Raw genomic sequence first — 16,523 nt, 5'->3', positions numbered from 1 at the left:
TTGATGCCAGAGTATCAGGACAATCTTTTTTCTCCTGAAAATCATCCTGCTGTGTCAGTGTTTATTTCAAGGACTCACTTCTTGGCTTGTGGTGATGACAAAAAGTACCAACATCCCAAGCTATATAGATATTAGAGAGTGGGAGAAGGGTTGCACATCACTGTACACTCTCTTCAAAGAAATACTCTTTATCAAGTATGTCCCCCAATCACACCTGCCTCTCTTCACACCCTAGAGTAGTGTTTTGCAATAGAGCTTTCTGATATAATGGAAATGTTCTTTGTGCTGTCCAGTGTGGCTGTCATTAGCCACATGTGGTACTAAGGACTTGAAATTGAAATGCACCTGGTATGACTGGAAAACAGAACTTAATTTTTTTTTTAAGTAACTAAAATTAAAGTTAAATTTGCCATGCCTCTGATGGCTACCATCATAGAAAAGAAAGCCTGGGTGCTCTCTCTGGGCTAGATGGACTCAAACTCCATTTGTATGGCATGACTAAATGGTCTCACACTTTGTCTTGCTTTAAAAAGTGAGACTACTTAGGGGATGCCTGGGTGGCTCAGTTGGTTAAGTGTCTGAGTTCAGCTCAGGTCATGATCTCACAATTGGGTTCATGGGTTTGAGTGCCACGTTGGATGTTGTGCTGACAGTTCAGAGCCTGGAGCCTGCCCTCTCTCTCTGCCCCTCCCCTGTTCGTGCTCTCTCTTTCTCAAAAATAAATAAACATTTTTATTTTTTTTAAGTGAGGCTACTTGTCCCCAAAACATTGTCCCCAGTTCTGGGGCTGCAGACAAATTTTTATTTTTTAAAAGAATTTTTAATGTTTATTTCTTGTTAAGAGAGAGATAGACAGAGTGTGAGCAGGCAAGGAGAGAGAGAGGGAGACACAGAATCTGAAGCAGGCTTTGGGCTCTGAGCTGTCACCACAGAGCCTGACGCGGGGCACGAACCCACGAACCATGAGATCATGACCTGAGCTGAACTCAGACACTTAACCAACTGAGCCACCCAGGTGCCCCTGCAGACAAATTTTTAAATGGTAAAAGTTCCTACTAATATCCTTTCCCAAATATTATTAAATAACTGTCTGGATCTATTAAGAGAATCAGATAAATTTCTCTCTGTTTTTACTTTAATGTGTTGGTATACATGGATAAACTTCCTAAAGTAAACCAACTTTGCATTCTAGGGACACTCTTTATTAATGATTCAATATTTTAATACATTCTAAATGTGATTTGTTTGAAGATTTTTGCATATACGTTCATGAGCAAGAATAATTTATCATTTTATTTTCTTGTACACTCCTTGATCACTTTAGAATTAAGATTATATTAGCCTCATTAAATTTGTTGAGAAAATGGGTACATTATCTCTTCTTTACAGATTTGATAAAAACCATGTCATCCTGATTTCTGTCAGGAAGAGGTTGAAATACTTGTTCTGCTAATTTATTTAGTTATTATTTTTTATTTAGATTTTTATATTGCTTACTCAATTATCTTACATTCTAATTTTTAAGAAAATCATTCATTGCTATTAAGTCATACCTATTTTTTCTTTAGATTCTTCCACTTGTATGTTATACATCAGGCCTCTACTTATAGTCACATTGTTTTGATAATAATAATGCTTAGCAACCACAGAGACTAATTCCAGAACTTCTGTAATGCCTAGGGTTTATTTGATTAATATATTTTTCTTATGGGGAACCTGGGTGGCTTAGTCAGTTAAGTGTCCGACTTTTGGTTTTGGCTCAGGTCATGATCTCACAGTTCATGAGTTTGAACCCCGCATCAGGCTCTGTGCTGACGGTGCAGAGACTGCTTGGGATTATCTCTCTCCCTCTCTCCCTCTCTCCCTCTGCCCCTCCCCTGCTTGCTCTCTCTCTCTCTTAAAATACACAAATAAACTTAAAAAAAAAAAAGGTATTCTTACTTTTTATATCTCCTCTCCTTTATATTAAAACATAGACTGAAAATAAACAAATGAAAATAGGAGGCCCTTTGAACGACAGCCTAAGAGTTTTTGAGAAACCCAAACCTGTAAGTTTTAGTTTGGAAAACGGACACTAGCCAGTAGGCCAGAAGACAGAATTTATGAAGTTTAAGTATTATTTATAGGCAATCACACACCTTTCTTGACCCTGATTCTACTGTGTCATCTTTTATGTTTAGGTCATATCAGTACTCTCTAAAATTGTGTTTGTCATTCCACTAGAATTTAAACCTCATGATGTAGTTTCTCTAAATTGTATGTCCTTATGGTTGGATGTGTTTTAGTTTTGTAATACTATTGTTTCTGTCATTTTTTTTTTCCTTTTGTCGATATTTAAGAAGCCTAGAGTTTATTTGAGAAACCTTTAAAAATGATAGGCTTTATACTCAGCCCTGAAACAAAAATATAATATATGGACTCTTTCCTCATTAACCTTACAGCCACTGTTTTAATAGTATTATCTACCAGGTGAAACTATTTAATTAATATTCTCACTGTCTAGAACTTTCTCAGTTTGCTTTTTGGAGATGTGGTGGTAAGTAGTATTTCCTCAATTGTCATGTTCAAAGTATGTATTTTCATGTTTAGATAATCATATATGTCTATATGTACACACACATACATGCACACATATATATGCATATATTTGTACATTCTTAATAATTTGGTGATCCTTGTTAATTTTAATAAAATTAAATTTTGGTTATCTGCAATTAGTAAATATTTGATATATTATTATCCTTACCGAATGTTTCTACACCATGAACATAAGATGGCAGTTATATTAAACACACTAAAAAAAAACGGCTTAAAGGACAGAAAAGAATGACCTTATATTGTATTTTAAGATCCTTATGTTTATGTAGACTATATCAGAGAAAGCCTGTCAACCAGAAGCAGCATGAATACAAGTGCAAAAGAGAATAAACATCACATTCCCAACTTCCTGCTTGTGGTTTTAGTAATTCCTGAGACTTGTTTGTGTTTCCATGTAGGAACTGTGAGATACCACTATATTCTCATTCTAACACCCTTTTTCTGGAACTAATTGCAATTGGTTTCTTTCCTTTGGACCCCAAATTTTCCCAACTAAAACAATTCACCGCTAAGATAAAAGGAGAATCAAGACTAATAGTCCCACCAGTTTAAAATATTGGTTATAGAAATTAAATGACAGTGCTACTCCATTTCTAATTTCCCATCTCTGTACGAAGATATATGGGAGGAGAGCTAATGAGGCAAGATTCTAAATGATGAAACATATACTATCACTGATGTGTCATCTATTTAAAGTAATTGTAGCAGCATTTAAGTAATACATGTGGGAGGTTAGTATGAAACATATATCTAAAAGGCACTATTACAACAATGGGGCTCTTTTTCTTATGTATTTGATGCAGGATAGAAATTTCCAGAAAATAGTTTCTCATGATTCATACTGAATAAGATCTAGCCACAGAAAATGCCATGTCTCTCAATAAGGTTTTGTGGTTTCTCAGCAAAAGGCCTTTGAAGAATTAGAAATACACATATTTCAACTTTGGGGACCCACAAAACACTTTCACTGCAGAACTTACTGCCATAAAAAATGCTCTCCTCAGGAATCTATAACTTCTCCACAACACAGAAGGGAATGATGAAACAGAGCTTTGAATGATGAAATATCTGAGTAGCTAAGACTCTGAACATCAAAGGACACAGAAATTTTTGATTGATAGTGGTTCAGATAATAATAGCTAATATTTATTGAATGCTTGCTTTGTACTTACAGTTGTAGGTTGTAAGTGCTTTAGATATGATCTTTTTTTCAATCACGTAGCAACTATATGACACTAGGAATTCTTATCACCTCTAAAAAACAAGTTGTAATAAGTGACAGGTCCCAGATCTCTAACCTGACAGAGGTAGAGCCAGGATTTGAATCCGGGAGGTCTGGCTCCACAGGATGGTCACCAGATATGAGTTTGCTCTCTGACTGCTATGCCAAGAATAGACGGGTGAATAACTCAAGTATGCATTCAAAATAATCTCCAAAGAATGTATTTGCTTGCTAATCTTGTTGTATTCATGCAATTTTGTCCTTTACCTTCATGAGACATGCTGCAATGACAGATAAGTCATTCAAACCTGCAGTTACATATGCACTATAATTTGATACATTTCTTTCATAAATATTTGTTGAGTACCTCATCAAAAGTTAATTACTGTGCAGGCACAACACCATATAAAACAGACTGTATTCCTGAAGCTTCTAATGAAAATAGGGCGAGACAGTAAACAATGAGTTGTAGAATCAAACATCCATGACAATCAGGAACAGTGGTTGCTAGACCCACATAAATGTGAGGGACAATCATTGAACTAGACTGCTCAGGCAGGACTTCTGCAAGGAGCTGGGATTTTACCTGTTACATGAAGTAACTCCCTTTGTCTCTGATTTACAAATGGAAAGCCCTTGTGAAGTGGCCAGCCAAGCCACCAAATTCTTCATCCACAACTACTCAAACCTATGGATCAGCAAAAGCTAAAGTCCTAGAATTAAGAATTTCACTTTGTTTAATAGAGCTTATTGGGGCACCTGGGTGGCTCAGTTGGTTGAGCGTCTGACTTCAGCTCAGGTCATGATCTCACGGTCTGTGAGTTCGAGCCCCACGTTGGGCTCTGTGCTGACACCTCAGAGCCTGGAGCCTGCATGGGATTCTGTGTCTCCCTCTCTCTCTGCCCCTCCCCTGCTCATGCTCTGTCTCTGTCTCTGTCAAAAATAAATAAACATTAATTTTTTTTTTTTAAATAGAGTTTATTGACCATCTGATCTTTTCTCCTGTACTATGTGTTACCTGCTTCTTTAGGTCATAGTTGATCTTGATATAATCTACACAGCATGTGCCTAGTTTAGCACTGCTGACTTCTCTGATTATCTGCCCTTTTTTTCTTATTGATTGTTATCTTAAATACTTTCCTAAACTTGTCCTAAACTCACACAATTAGCAGAAGAAGAAGCCAAATTACTATACAGCTATGTATACCTCAATGTCTATTTCCTTCCCACAATACTAGTTGTTTTTTTTTTCATTGGTCCCAAGGTTCTGGGCCATCTCAGATTTATAATTTTGAACATTATCTTTATTTTGAAAAATTTCTGCTCTATATAAGGTACCAGCTTTCTACTGCTAATGACTTATTACACAAGGATGTGTGACTATAGGTCATCTAAGCTTTAGAATTCATTTTGGCTGGATAATTCTCCTCTATTGCATTTTCGATGCTATTATACAATATAAGAGCAGTGTTAGGGTTAGCTTCCATAAAGGTTTCCATTGTGATCTTTTCCCAGAATATAACTGATAGATTATCAGCAAAGAAGAATCAAATATTTAAGTGACAAAAGAAATTGGGTGTGAACTCCTGAAATCACTGGAATTTGACAAAATTTCCAACCCAGGACCTGAAATGGACTGGAAATCTTTATATTCTATTGTGTAATAAAAGAGGATATACTCTAGGAGGTATGCCTTTAGGGTTTCATAGTTTTTTTTTCTGGGAGATAGTATAGCCATTTTACAAACTGCTGATGAGACTCTGCATAAATCAAAATACAACCAGAAAAATGATGACTAATGTCTTAATTATGCAGAATTTTAACAATTACAATATATACAGAGAGCACTTGTATGGCAACAGTCATTGCCAGGTATTAAATCCTCTCAGTCAGTTACCTCTGGCCTCTTCCAACTGTGCCTACCCTAGATCAGAAAAATGTTAAACGCTCATTCAACTTTGATGTTCACCTTTGTGACCACCTGAGTTCCTTTAATGTTAGCAGTCTAAACTTTAACTATATTTTGCTTCAGTCATCTTTACTTAATTTGAAATCCTCATCTCTATGTATGTTGGTAATAATGCAATCCATATGTGAGCTCATGGCCCCTGACTTTTGAAAATTTTGTTAAAGTGAACAAAAGCTCCCTAAGACCTGAGCTCCACTTGCCTTCCTAATCCTTCCTTATAAGGAAACCCTCCTTATTCTCAGATTGCCATGCACAGCTTCAGATTATTTTCCTCTATTCAATGGAAAAAGAAAGAGAGATCCTGCTCATCTCCTGTCTCCAAAATAGCATATTAAACATAGTAATTGGTTCAATAGAATAAATATATACCTGAAATAACATCGTTGAATAGCAGACACAATTAAGAATTCTGCAGATTACACTAAATTGCCAAGAATGTAGGTTAAAGCAATTTACGTTCTTATAAAAGCTATTTGTGTGTTTATATGTGTCTTTGTAAATGTGTGCATATGCATATGCAAATGCACATCAAAGGTCACACCTTCAACAAACATAAAGTACATACCTTTTGGGTAATCAGAAGCAAGAATGAGGTAAATAGTGAGATTAAAAATCCTCAGGTGGTGGCAGTCCATAACCTGCTTTTTCTAAGATTATTTTTGATAACAAGTGAACTTACTCTCTATGCTAGCTGAAAATACTAATATGAAGTAACTTAGGAAACAAAAGCCAGGTAGATAGAAGAACTGGGAAATGCCTGCTAACTTAATGTGATTTAAGACCTCTTGGATGGGACACAGGAAAATTTTGAAAAACAGACAAGTAATCTCCACAGTGACATGCTACTCACAGAGGTACAGGAAAAAGATATTTATTCCTTATTTTAGCTATTTAGATGTCCACTTTTGTGTATAATGTATTAGCACAATTGTATGAACATAACATTGCTAAGTAAAGAGTATGCATGTATTAGGGAAATGTGCTTAATTTTGTCATTATCATTATCATTATTATTTCTATGAAGCAGCATATAAAAGAAAAAAATTAGTTACTGGTTGAAAGGCATTATGCAGTGATAAAAATGGAGGTCCTTAACCACTTTAAAAGTCCTATAATTGGTCTTAACATGTCTGTCAACTTGGCATGCACAATAGATTATCCATTCTGTAAGAAGAGAAGCAAAGTATGAGTGATTTGCTGTTCCAATGAAAGTCCAAATGTATTTCTTTAGATGCTTCCATTTAACATGCTCTGTCTTAAAATATGACTTTTGTTTACTTCCTGTAAAATTTATGTGTTAATATGCACACACATATAAATGATAATGTTCATGAAAACCAATGGCTGTGGTACAAATAATAAATGTCTATACTGGAAACTAGCAAGTCCATTTTTATGCAGAATACATCTTATGAACTAAACGTCTGTGAAATAAAAATTAGAGAGAATTCTACTGTATACTGGAGTGCAATATTGTATTGTAGAGTCATATTTAATATAGTTTGATTTTGAAAATCCTTTGACTTTCCGGAGGCACTTAAGTAATAAATGATTCTTTAGAATTTTAGAAGATAAATATTATGCCACACATTTGTGGTTCTTTTACACTTCTCAGTAACATTTACTATTGCATGTGACTGCAGCCAAAAAAGTCACATTTTATGAATTCTTAATATTTTAAAATGAAATTTCCAAAACACTATTTTTCAACAATTCGTTGTTATAAGCATTATATCCAAATCATCTTCAGATCTCAGGAGAATCTACGTAAATATATTGGAATAATTATGTTTACTATGTATTTAAATAAGCCAGTTTTTATAATAAAATTGGAAATTTCACTACTGTCATTCTATTTGTTATAGATTGAATGATATTTTTGCAAAGTACAAAAAAGTAATCTGATAAATAATTTAGATAATATTCAAATTTAAGAATGATAGACTTGGGTGCCTGGGTAGCTCAGTCAGTTAAGTGTTCGACTTCGGCTCAGGTCATGATCTCATGGTTCCTGAGTTCAAGCCCCGCCTCAGGCTCTGTGCTGACAGCTCAGAGCCTGGAGCCTGCTTTGGCTTCTGTGTCTCCCTCTCTCTCTGCTCCTCCCTCACTTGAGCTCTGTCTCTCTCTCTCTCTCTCTCTCTCTCTCTCTAAAATAAACATTTAAAAAAAGAATGATAGATGTATTATTATAATCATGCAACTGTGTTTACCTCATATCTTGAAAATTTTTGAGTTATTTTTAATTTTATTGCTGATGCAGATTTCCTTATCAGTTTTACTGATGGCAGTGTGTTACTAATCAAGATTCTCCCTATATAAAAACTATTATTTAGGAATATTTTAGGATATTTTAGAAAATTAAATTTCACTTTCATACCATTAAGGTACAGGTGTAGCCTCACTTTTCAGAATTATAAACATGTAAAAATCTTATGAATAAATTCAGAATATTTAATACAATTAAAAACAACAGATGAGTGACAATTAGACTTATCCATAAATGGATTATTCAGCTAAAAACATCTTTCTCTTCTTTATTTTTTTAAATAAAAACTTAATTCATTCAAACTTTTCAAAAATGGAACTGCTGAGAAACAGGAAGTACACCTGAATCAATAATAAATTAAATTACTGTTCTAATGCACTTATTCATATCCTAGAGGCCTAAAACTACTGACTCTGTTTTCACAAAAATCTAATATATTCTAAAGAGAGTAGTTTCTTCACTATGAATCTCAAATTCATTTTGTTTAATTATCCCACTGCTATTTGACAGTGTGTTTAGGGGCATATTTATATTTAAATGTATTTTTCTTTAGTTCATTATGAGCCTTTTGAAGGTAAAACATATCATGCTTCCTTTATGTTGTAAAAGATAAGATTGATCTCTATGGTATTATTTAATTGTTGACAATAATGCTTAATACACCCAACTACCTACCTCCAAGAACGTTTTGGTGATTAATGAGGTATATTTAAATCATTTGAGATTCAGAAATGAAAGATAATATGTAAACATAACACTTCATGGTATTATTATTAAAATCTAGTCATTTCTGATACAATTTCATAACCATTTCACAGGATTTATTGGCCAAGAAAATTACCTGGGTAAAGTATAAAGCACATTTCAATATTTCCAATATTGAGTTTACTAAAAAACTTTCTTTGAATCTATGCACACAAAAGAAACACACACTATGGGATGATTATATTGTAGGACACCCTCATTTTAGAGTTGAAGAAACTATAGTCAAAACCATAAAAACAAAACAAGAAACTGAAAGGTAATACTCAAGGTAATAGCAAGTTGATCAGTTATCCCTTCCATTTCCAAAGACTCCTCTGCTTTCCACATTTTCTTCAGTTGGAAAGGTCTATTCAGTACTGAAAAACTCTTGAGTTACTACAATCTTTGAACTTCTTTTTTTTTTTTTTTTTTGCCTCTAGATTGCTTGTCTTTAATCCACTGCTTATCAGAAAGGCGTAAAAATTGTTCTTTGTTCTTCTCAGCTTCTGGCAGTTTACTGAGCTTTGTTCTGTTTGTTCTGCAGAGCAATGCCTACCATCAAAACCTCTCTCACTTTCTGAATAAACACCCCAAATAGTTGACAACATTTCTCCTTCATGAGCAACCCTATCTATTTTTTTTTTTTTGTTAATTTAACTCTAATTTTGCTTGGTTTTAACCTGTTCTTCCTCCAAACTAAATAGTAGTTTTTATTTTGTATCTTATTTTATTTCATTTACACGGTAGTTTTTAAAGGAGTTCACACCCCTTGGGAATGTCAGATTCACTTGGATGTCAAAGAAAATTTTGTAACTTACATTAATATTTGTTAAAATTTATAAAATAACAAAAATTATTAATATTTTGTAAATGGATTGGCCCTAAAATCTGTACTTTTGTCCATGCATGAAACTGTCAGATTTTATTCATAATTTGCAAAACATACAGAGGCAGGAACAGGAATGGAATCTTTATAATATTTAATAATAAAATAGAGAGTGACCAAGAAAACTGTTGGGAGTTTTTTGTTTGTTTGATTGGTTGGTTGTTTGACCTTTTGCCATTCAGAGATTTATCTCATGTGAAAGTACTTAAAACAGTTGAACTAAATTAAACATAAATTTCATTCAGCTTCTGTTTGCAAGGAAATGGAATACACACAAATTTTTCTATTGCTCCCAGTAAGTACAGCTAAAAACCATGGACAGAATATGTAAAGCAAACATAAGGAGACTGAAAGGTTTAGAGAAGTCAGATGAGCTACAGACTTCAGAGTCCAAGGAACAACATACTAATGGGTTAGGTGGTTTTTCTTTCTATCTAATATATGCCAGATTTAGAGCCAAAGAAGCCAGAAAACTAGAAACACCAGTAAGTGGGGAGAAAAAGTCCTAAGACATGGAAAAGGGCAGACTAACAAGACAGAAGCCTTTTAGACAGTGACTACTCCACTCCAGGCAATTACCACAGAAAAAAAAAAAATTGTGGTCCCTCTTCCACTCATGCCAGTAGAAGCCAAGTAGTGAGCCTAGACATCCATACTTGTTAGACTGTGATATGGCAAGTCAACCCAACCACTGGGGTGGTGTCAGAGGAGGCCAAATGGAGAGTAAGGACCTTTACCACTACTCAGTACTAATGGGACCACACTGAAATTAGTGTCAGAGGAGGTCAGAGAGGCAACAGTAAGGAGGTACACATACTTCTCCCAAACAGACAGGTATCAAAAGAGGCCTAGAGAAGAACTGAAACTCTCATCCCTGCCAAGCAGCAACAAGGAGCCCCTTCCCCACGGTTTCAATGGAGATCAAGTGGGGAACCTGAACTTTTACCCATGCCTGGCATTCATGAGCCACTTCCCCCTCTTCCCTGCAGAAGTGATGTCAGAAAACCTGATTTATACACAAACAAGTTGAAGTAAGACCCTCAATCATATCATATAATACCTAAAATGTCTATGTTTCAATCAAAAGTCTCTCATCATATCAAGAACCAGGAAAACCGAAAGTTGAATGAAAAACAAAACAAAAAAAAGAGTCACAGAAAGAGAGAGAGAAGGAGAGAGAGAGGGGAGATAGAAAGACAGAGAATTGATAAATATAGAACTATACCAAATTTGCTATTGAATCTTAACCAAGATAAAGATGCTTAGTCTTGTCACTTTTATCCAAAACAGTACTGGAAGTCCCAGCCAGAGTATTTTGGCAAAACAAATTATAGAAAAACAAATTATAGAAAAAGAAATTATAAATAAATAAATAAATAAATAAATAAATAATAAAAAGTATCCAACTCAAAAAGGAAGGTGTAAAAATGTATTTTTTGCAGATGGAATGATCTCATATATATAAAGGACTACAGACTCCACCAAAAGAACCTTAGAAGTAATAAACAAATTAAGTACACTTGAAGAATAAATAATCAATATACAAATATCAGTTGTTATTCTATACACTAAGAACAAACTGTCAGGAAGGACTTTAGAAAACAATACCATTACAATATCATCAAAATGCATAATACTTGGGGCGCCTGGGTGGCGCAGTCGGTTAAGTGTCCGACTTCAGCCAGGTCACGATCTCGCGGTCCGTGAGTTCGAGCCCTGCGTCAGGCTCTGGGCTGATGGCTCGGAGCCTGGAGCCTGTTTCCGATTCTGTGTCTCCCTCTGTCTCTGCCCCTCCCCCGTTCATGCTCTGTCTCTCTCTGTCCCAAAAATAAATAAAAAATGTTAAAAAAAAAATGCATAATACTTAGTAATAAATTTAACCAAGGAAGTGAAAGATCTGTACTGTGAAATCTCTAAGATACTGATGAAAGGAATTGAAGAAACAAATATATGGGAAAATTATTCCATGCTCATGCACTAGAAGAATTAATATTGTCAAAATGGCCTTAATACCCAAAGAGATCTACAGATTCAATGAAATACCTATCAACAGCATTTTTTACAAAAAAAATTCTAAAATTTTAACAGAATCATAAAAGATCCCCAAATAGCTAATACAATCTTAGGAAAGAAGAAAACTGGGGGGAACCACATGTCCTTATTTTATATTAGAAAGTTATAGCAATCAAAACAGTATGGCATGGGCATAAAACAGATACATCTACTAATGGAACAAAATGGAAAGTCCATAAATAAACCCATGTATATATGGGCAATTGATTTTCAAAAGGAACCAAGAATATTCAATGGGAAAAGGATTGTCTTTTCTATAAATGGTGTTGAAAAAATTGAATACCCACATGCAAAAGAATGAAACTGGACCCCTTTCTGACAACATATATAGAAAAATCAACTCAGTGGATTAAAGACTTGAACATAAGACCTGAAACTATAAAACTCCTAAAGAAAACACAGTGGTTAAGCTCTTAGACATTGGTCTGGCAATGATATTTTTGGCTATGACACCAAAAGCAAAGGCAACAAAAGCAAAAATAAACAAATGGGACCAAAACAAACTAAAAACCTTCTGCACACCAAAGGAAACCATCAACAAAATGAAAAGACAAACTACAGAATGGGAGAGAATATTTGCAAACCACATATTTGGTAAGGCATTACCACTATCCAAAATATATAAGAAACTCCCACAACTGAATAGCAAAACAAGCAAGCAAACAAAAACAAAACAAAAATATCCCTGAAAAACAAATAACCCAAGTAGAAAACGGGCAAAGATCTTTTTGAATATTCTTCTCAGTTTATTTGGGTTGCTTCCAGTATCCCTCATATCTGATATCTCTCTCTCTCTCTCTCTCTCTCTCCAACTAAGCAAAGTTTTTAGGCTCTGTTTGGGTTTTCCCTGCACTGAGCTCTAGAACTGCCCCATGCAGAAAGCATCATGATACTGGGGTATACTTTAAATGGTTTCCTTTTCTAAAGGCTAACAATCTTGTGCAGACTGTTATCCAATGTATGAAAATAATCATTTTCTATTTTTATTTCTAGCTTTCTACTAATTTGCAGCAGAAGAGTAATTCTTATTTTTTGTAATATGCCTGAATTTAATTTCCTCATGATTTACTATTTCATGGCAAAAGGATCTGACCTCTGATCCTTTTCTATTTCAACCACAATATCAAAATTATTGTAATAAATTAGAATTAAATTTCAAAAATAAAGAAAAAAAGGGGGGGGGCGCCTGGGTGGTTCAGTTGGTTAAGCGTTTGACTTTCGCCCAGGTCACGATCGATCTCAGGGTTCATGACTCAGGGTTCATGAGTTCGCGTCTGACTTTGGACCTAATCTCAGGGTTTCTGAGTTTGAGCCCCGCATCAGGCTCTGTGCTGACAGCTCTGAGCCTGGAGCCTGCTTGGGATTCTGTGTCTCCCTCTCTCTCTCTGCCCCTCCCTAGCTCATGCTCCCTCTCTCTCTCTCTCTCTCTCTCTCTCTCTCTCTCTCTCTCTGTCTCTCTCTCTCTCTGTCAAAAACAAATAAACTTAATTTTTTTTTTAATAAAGAAAAAAAAGAAAACAGGCAAAGACAGGAATTTTTCTAAAGAAGATATTTAGGTGGCCAACAGGTATATAAAAAAGTTGCACTGTTAAAATTTCTATTGCCAAGAAGATAAATGCTGGGAAGAATGATAAAAAAGAAAACCTTTGCACATTGTTTCTGGGAATGTAAACTGGTATAGCCACTTTAGAAAACAGTATAGAGTCTCCTCAAGAAATTAAAAATAGAATTTCCATATGATCTCAAAGAGATATTTGTTCTCTAATTTCATTGTAGCAATATTCACAATAGTCAAGGAATAGAAACAAACTATGTATCTATCAAGGAATAAATGGGTAAAGAAAATGTGATATATACCTAATGTGATATATCTATTATATTATATATTATGTGTGTGTGTGTATATATTATATATATATATATATATATATATACATATATACACATATATGTTATATAATGGAATACTGTTCAACCTTAAAAAGAAAGGAAATCCTGTCATTTATGGCACCCTGGGTAAAACTGGAAGGCATTGGCTAAATGAAATAGCCAGACAGAGGAAGACAAATAGTGCATGGTACCACTTATATGTGAAATGTTTAAAAAAAAAAAAAAAGGTTGAACTCATAGATAGAAATGGAGAGTAGAAAAGTGGTTGTCAGGGAATGAAGAGTGGGGAAAATAGGCAGAATAGGCAGAGTTTGATATAAATTTTCAGTTATAAGATGATTAAGTTCTGAAGATGATACATAATATGGTGACTAGATTTGATAATGCTATATTGTATTTGATACACTGAAATTTGGTAAGTAGAACTTAAATGTTCACACCAAAAATATAAAATAAAATAAAAGGAAAAAATCTATGAGACGATGAATGTGTTAATTAACTCTTCAATGGGAGGAATGCTTTCATAATGTACACATATACCAAATCATTACATTGTATACTTTAAATATATTAAATTTATTTGTCAATTATGCCTCAGTAGAACTGAAAAACTGAAATAATACTTTAGTTGTCTTATTACAAATTAATTTATATCCCATGTTGCTATACAATTTATTTATTTATTTATAAGATCAAAACAACCACAATCAGCTTGGAATCAAATAAAGTTATTTCTCTCTGAATGCTTTTTATTTTGTGTCAAATGTTTCCAGGGTGTTTTCATGCATTGTTTCATCACTAAAATACTTTTACAATTATTGGTTTTTGTGAATATGCTTCTTAAATTGCTTTGTGTTACTATCAGTTCATGCTAATATGTATAGCCTATGAAAGACAAAAAAAAAAAAGATAAATGATAACTCTGCAGCTGCTAAAAGGATACTTGTAGCAAGAAAAAAATTTACAATTTAAAATTTTCCTCAGTAAAATTACAAATACATACTATTTATATTTTAAGCTAATGCTTGAGGTTACTTTTCCATTAAAAGAAACACTACCATTTTATGTTAATTATATTGAGAATTAATGGACTCAAAATGTTTTACCTGCTAGGAAAAATTTGGAACTGATTAAAAAGATAGAATGAGAGTTGTGATACAGTTTTACAAAGGCAATAAAATCATAAAATTATTTATTTATGTAACTTCATGATTAAGAAAAAGAAATAGGCAAATAAGAAACAAGACCATTAAAGAGAAAATAAGTTAATTTCTGTCTCTAAACTAATGAGGTATGCATTTAGGTATAGTAAAATATGTCATTCAAAAACGTGTGTCCTCTGGGTTTTGAACTAAAATCTCTTCACTTTTTTTTAAGTTTATATATTTATTTTTGAGGGGGAGAGAGAGCACATGAGCAGGGGAGGGGCAGAGAGAGACCGGGAGAGAGCATCCCAAGCAGGCTCCTCACCATCAGTGTGGATGGTGTCTCACGCGGGGCTCAAACATGGGAACCCTGAGATCATGACCTGAGCTGAAGTCAAGAGTCGGAGGCTTAACTGACTGAGCCACCCAGGTGTCCCTAAAATCTGTTCACTTTAACTGCAATGCAGAATATCACTATATTTCTTCAATTATATGAGCTTCATCTCTTAGTGCAATTCTGAAACAGATCTGAATTGTAGCTTTAAGCAATCTGCTTGCTTGCTTGATTGTACTTTTCATTATACTGTTCCCAGCCAAGACTTTTCTTTTAAGTTGCAAAACATTCTGGTGGTTTTTCTTCACAATTTACATGATTGGTTTTGAAGTATTACTTCAAGAATGATAGTTTCATTTAGTGTTGCTAGGAATTTTCTTGCGAAAGAGATGTCAGATTTTTTGCCTGATTTGCATTTCAACAATAATAATTAAAAACCATATTTGAAGCCTTTACCTGCATCCTTTGTATTATGTTGAGTGACACTGCTGTTGACTAGTGTACTGGTTATGGGTGGGATAATGTTATTATATTGTTCACTATCAGGTTCATTGTGGGCATAGCAACATTATATCAGTCATAGACTTTGTGCTTTCATATGGTACAGAATCAAACTGTCCTGCACGTTTTTTCAAGTTCTCACTACAAATTTCCTTTTTTTTTTTTTTTTTTTGTAAACAAGCTATGTTCCTCATTAAGCATACTGACATCACAAAAACTTGATATGATGCACTGAGGACACAAAATCATTTTTGCAGTATTCTTGCCCAAAATGCATAACCTCATTGCAATTAGCAGAAAATACTGGACAACTCCTAGTTGAGAGACATTTTACAAAATAACTGATCAGCACTCTTCAAAAGCATCAGTCAAGGTAAGGAAAGACAAGGAAAGGCTGAGAAACTGTTACATATGGGAAGATACTAAGGATAAGTAACTAAATGAAATTGAAATGATAGTGGGTAGAATCCTAGGAGAGCGGAGGGACATTAATGGAAAACTGCTGATATCTGATATCTGATATCCTACAGTTTAGTTCATAATATTGTAGCAATGTTAATTTTCTTGATAATTGTACTATGGTCATGTAAGTTGTTAATACTAAGGAAAACATGAGAGAGATATAAAGAAACTTCATACTATTGTTACAATTTTTCTATAAGTTTATAATTAGCCCCAAGTTTTTTTTCAATTAAAAATGATATAATGCATTATATTTTAATGTAATAACTTAGGTCAGGTATTAATGAAATATATTTTAATGTATTCAGCAATGAATGATATAAAACCACACAGACCTGAATTTTCATTTTTTAAAAGTTCTTATGGGCCACTTAATGTTATGAGATAAGAAAGTAAAACAAATCTACAATTTCTAAAATAACAAAGAGAAAAA

Source organism: Neofelis nebulosa, chromosome 8 (genome assembly GCF_028018385.1).
Source record: "Neofelis nebulosa isolate mNeoNeb1 chromosome 8, mNeoNeb1.pri, whole genome shotgun sequence".
Taxonomy (NCBI): Eukaryota; Metazoa; Chordata; class Mammalia; order Carnivora; family Felidae; genus Neofelis; species Neofelis nebulosa.
Note: the sequence above shows the minus strand (reverse complement) of the source record.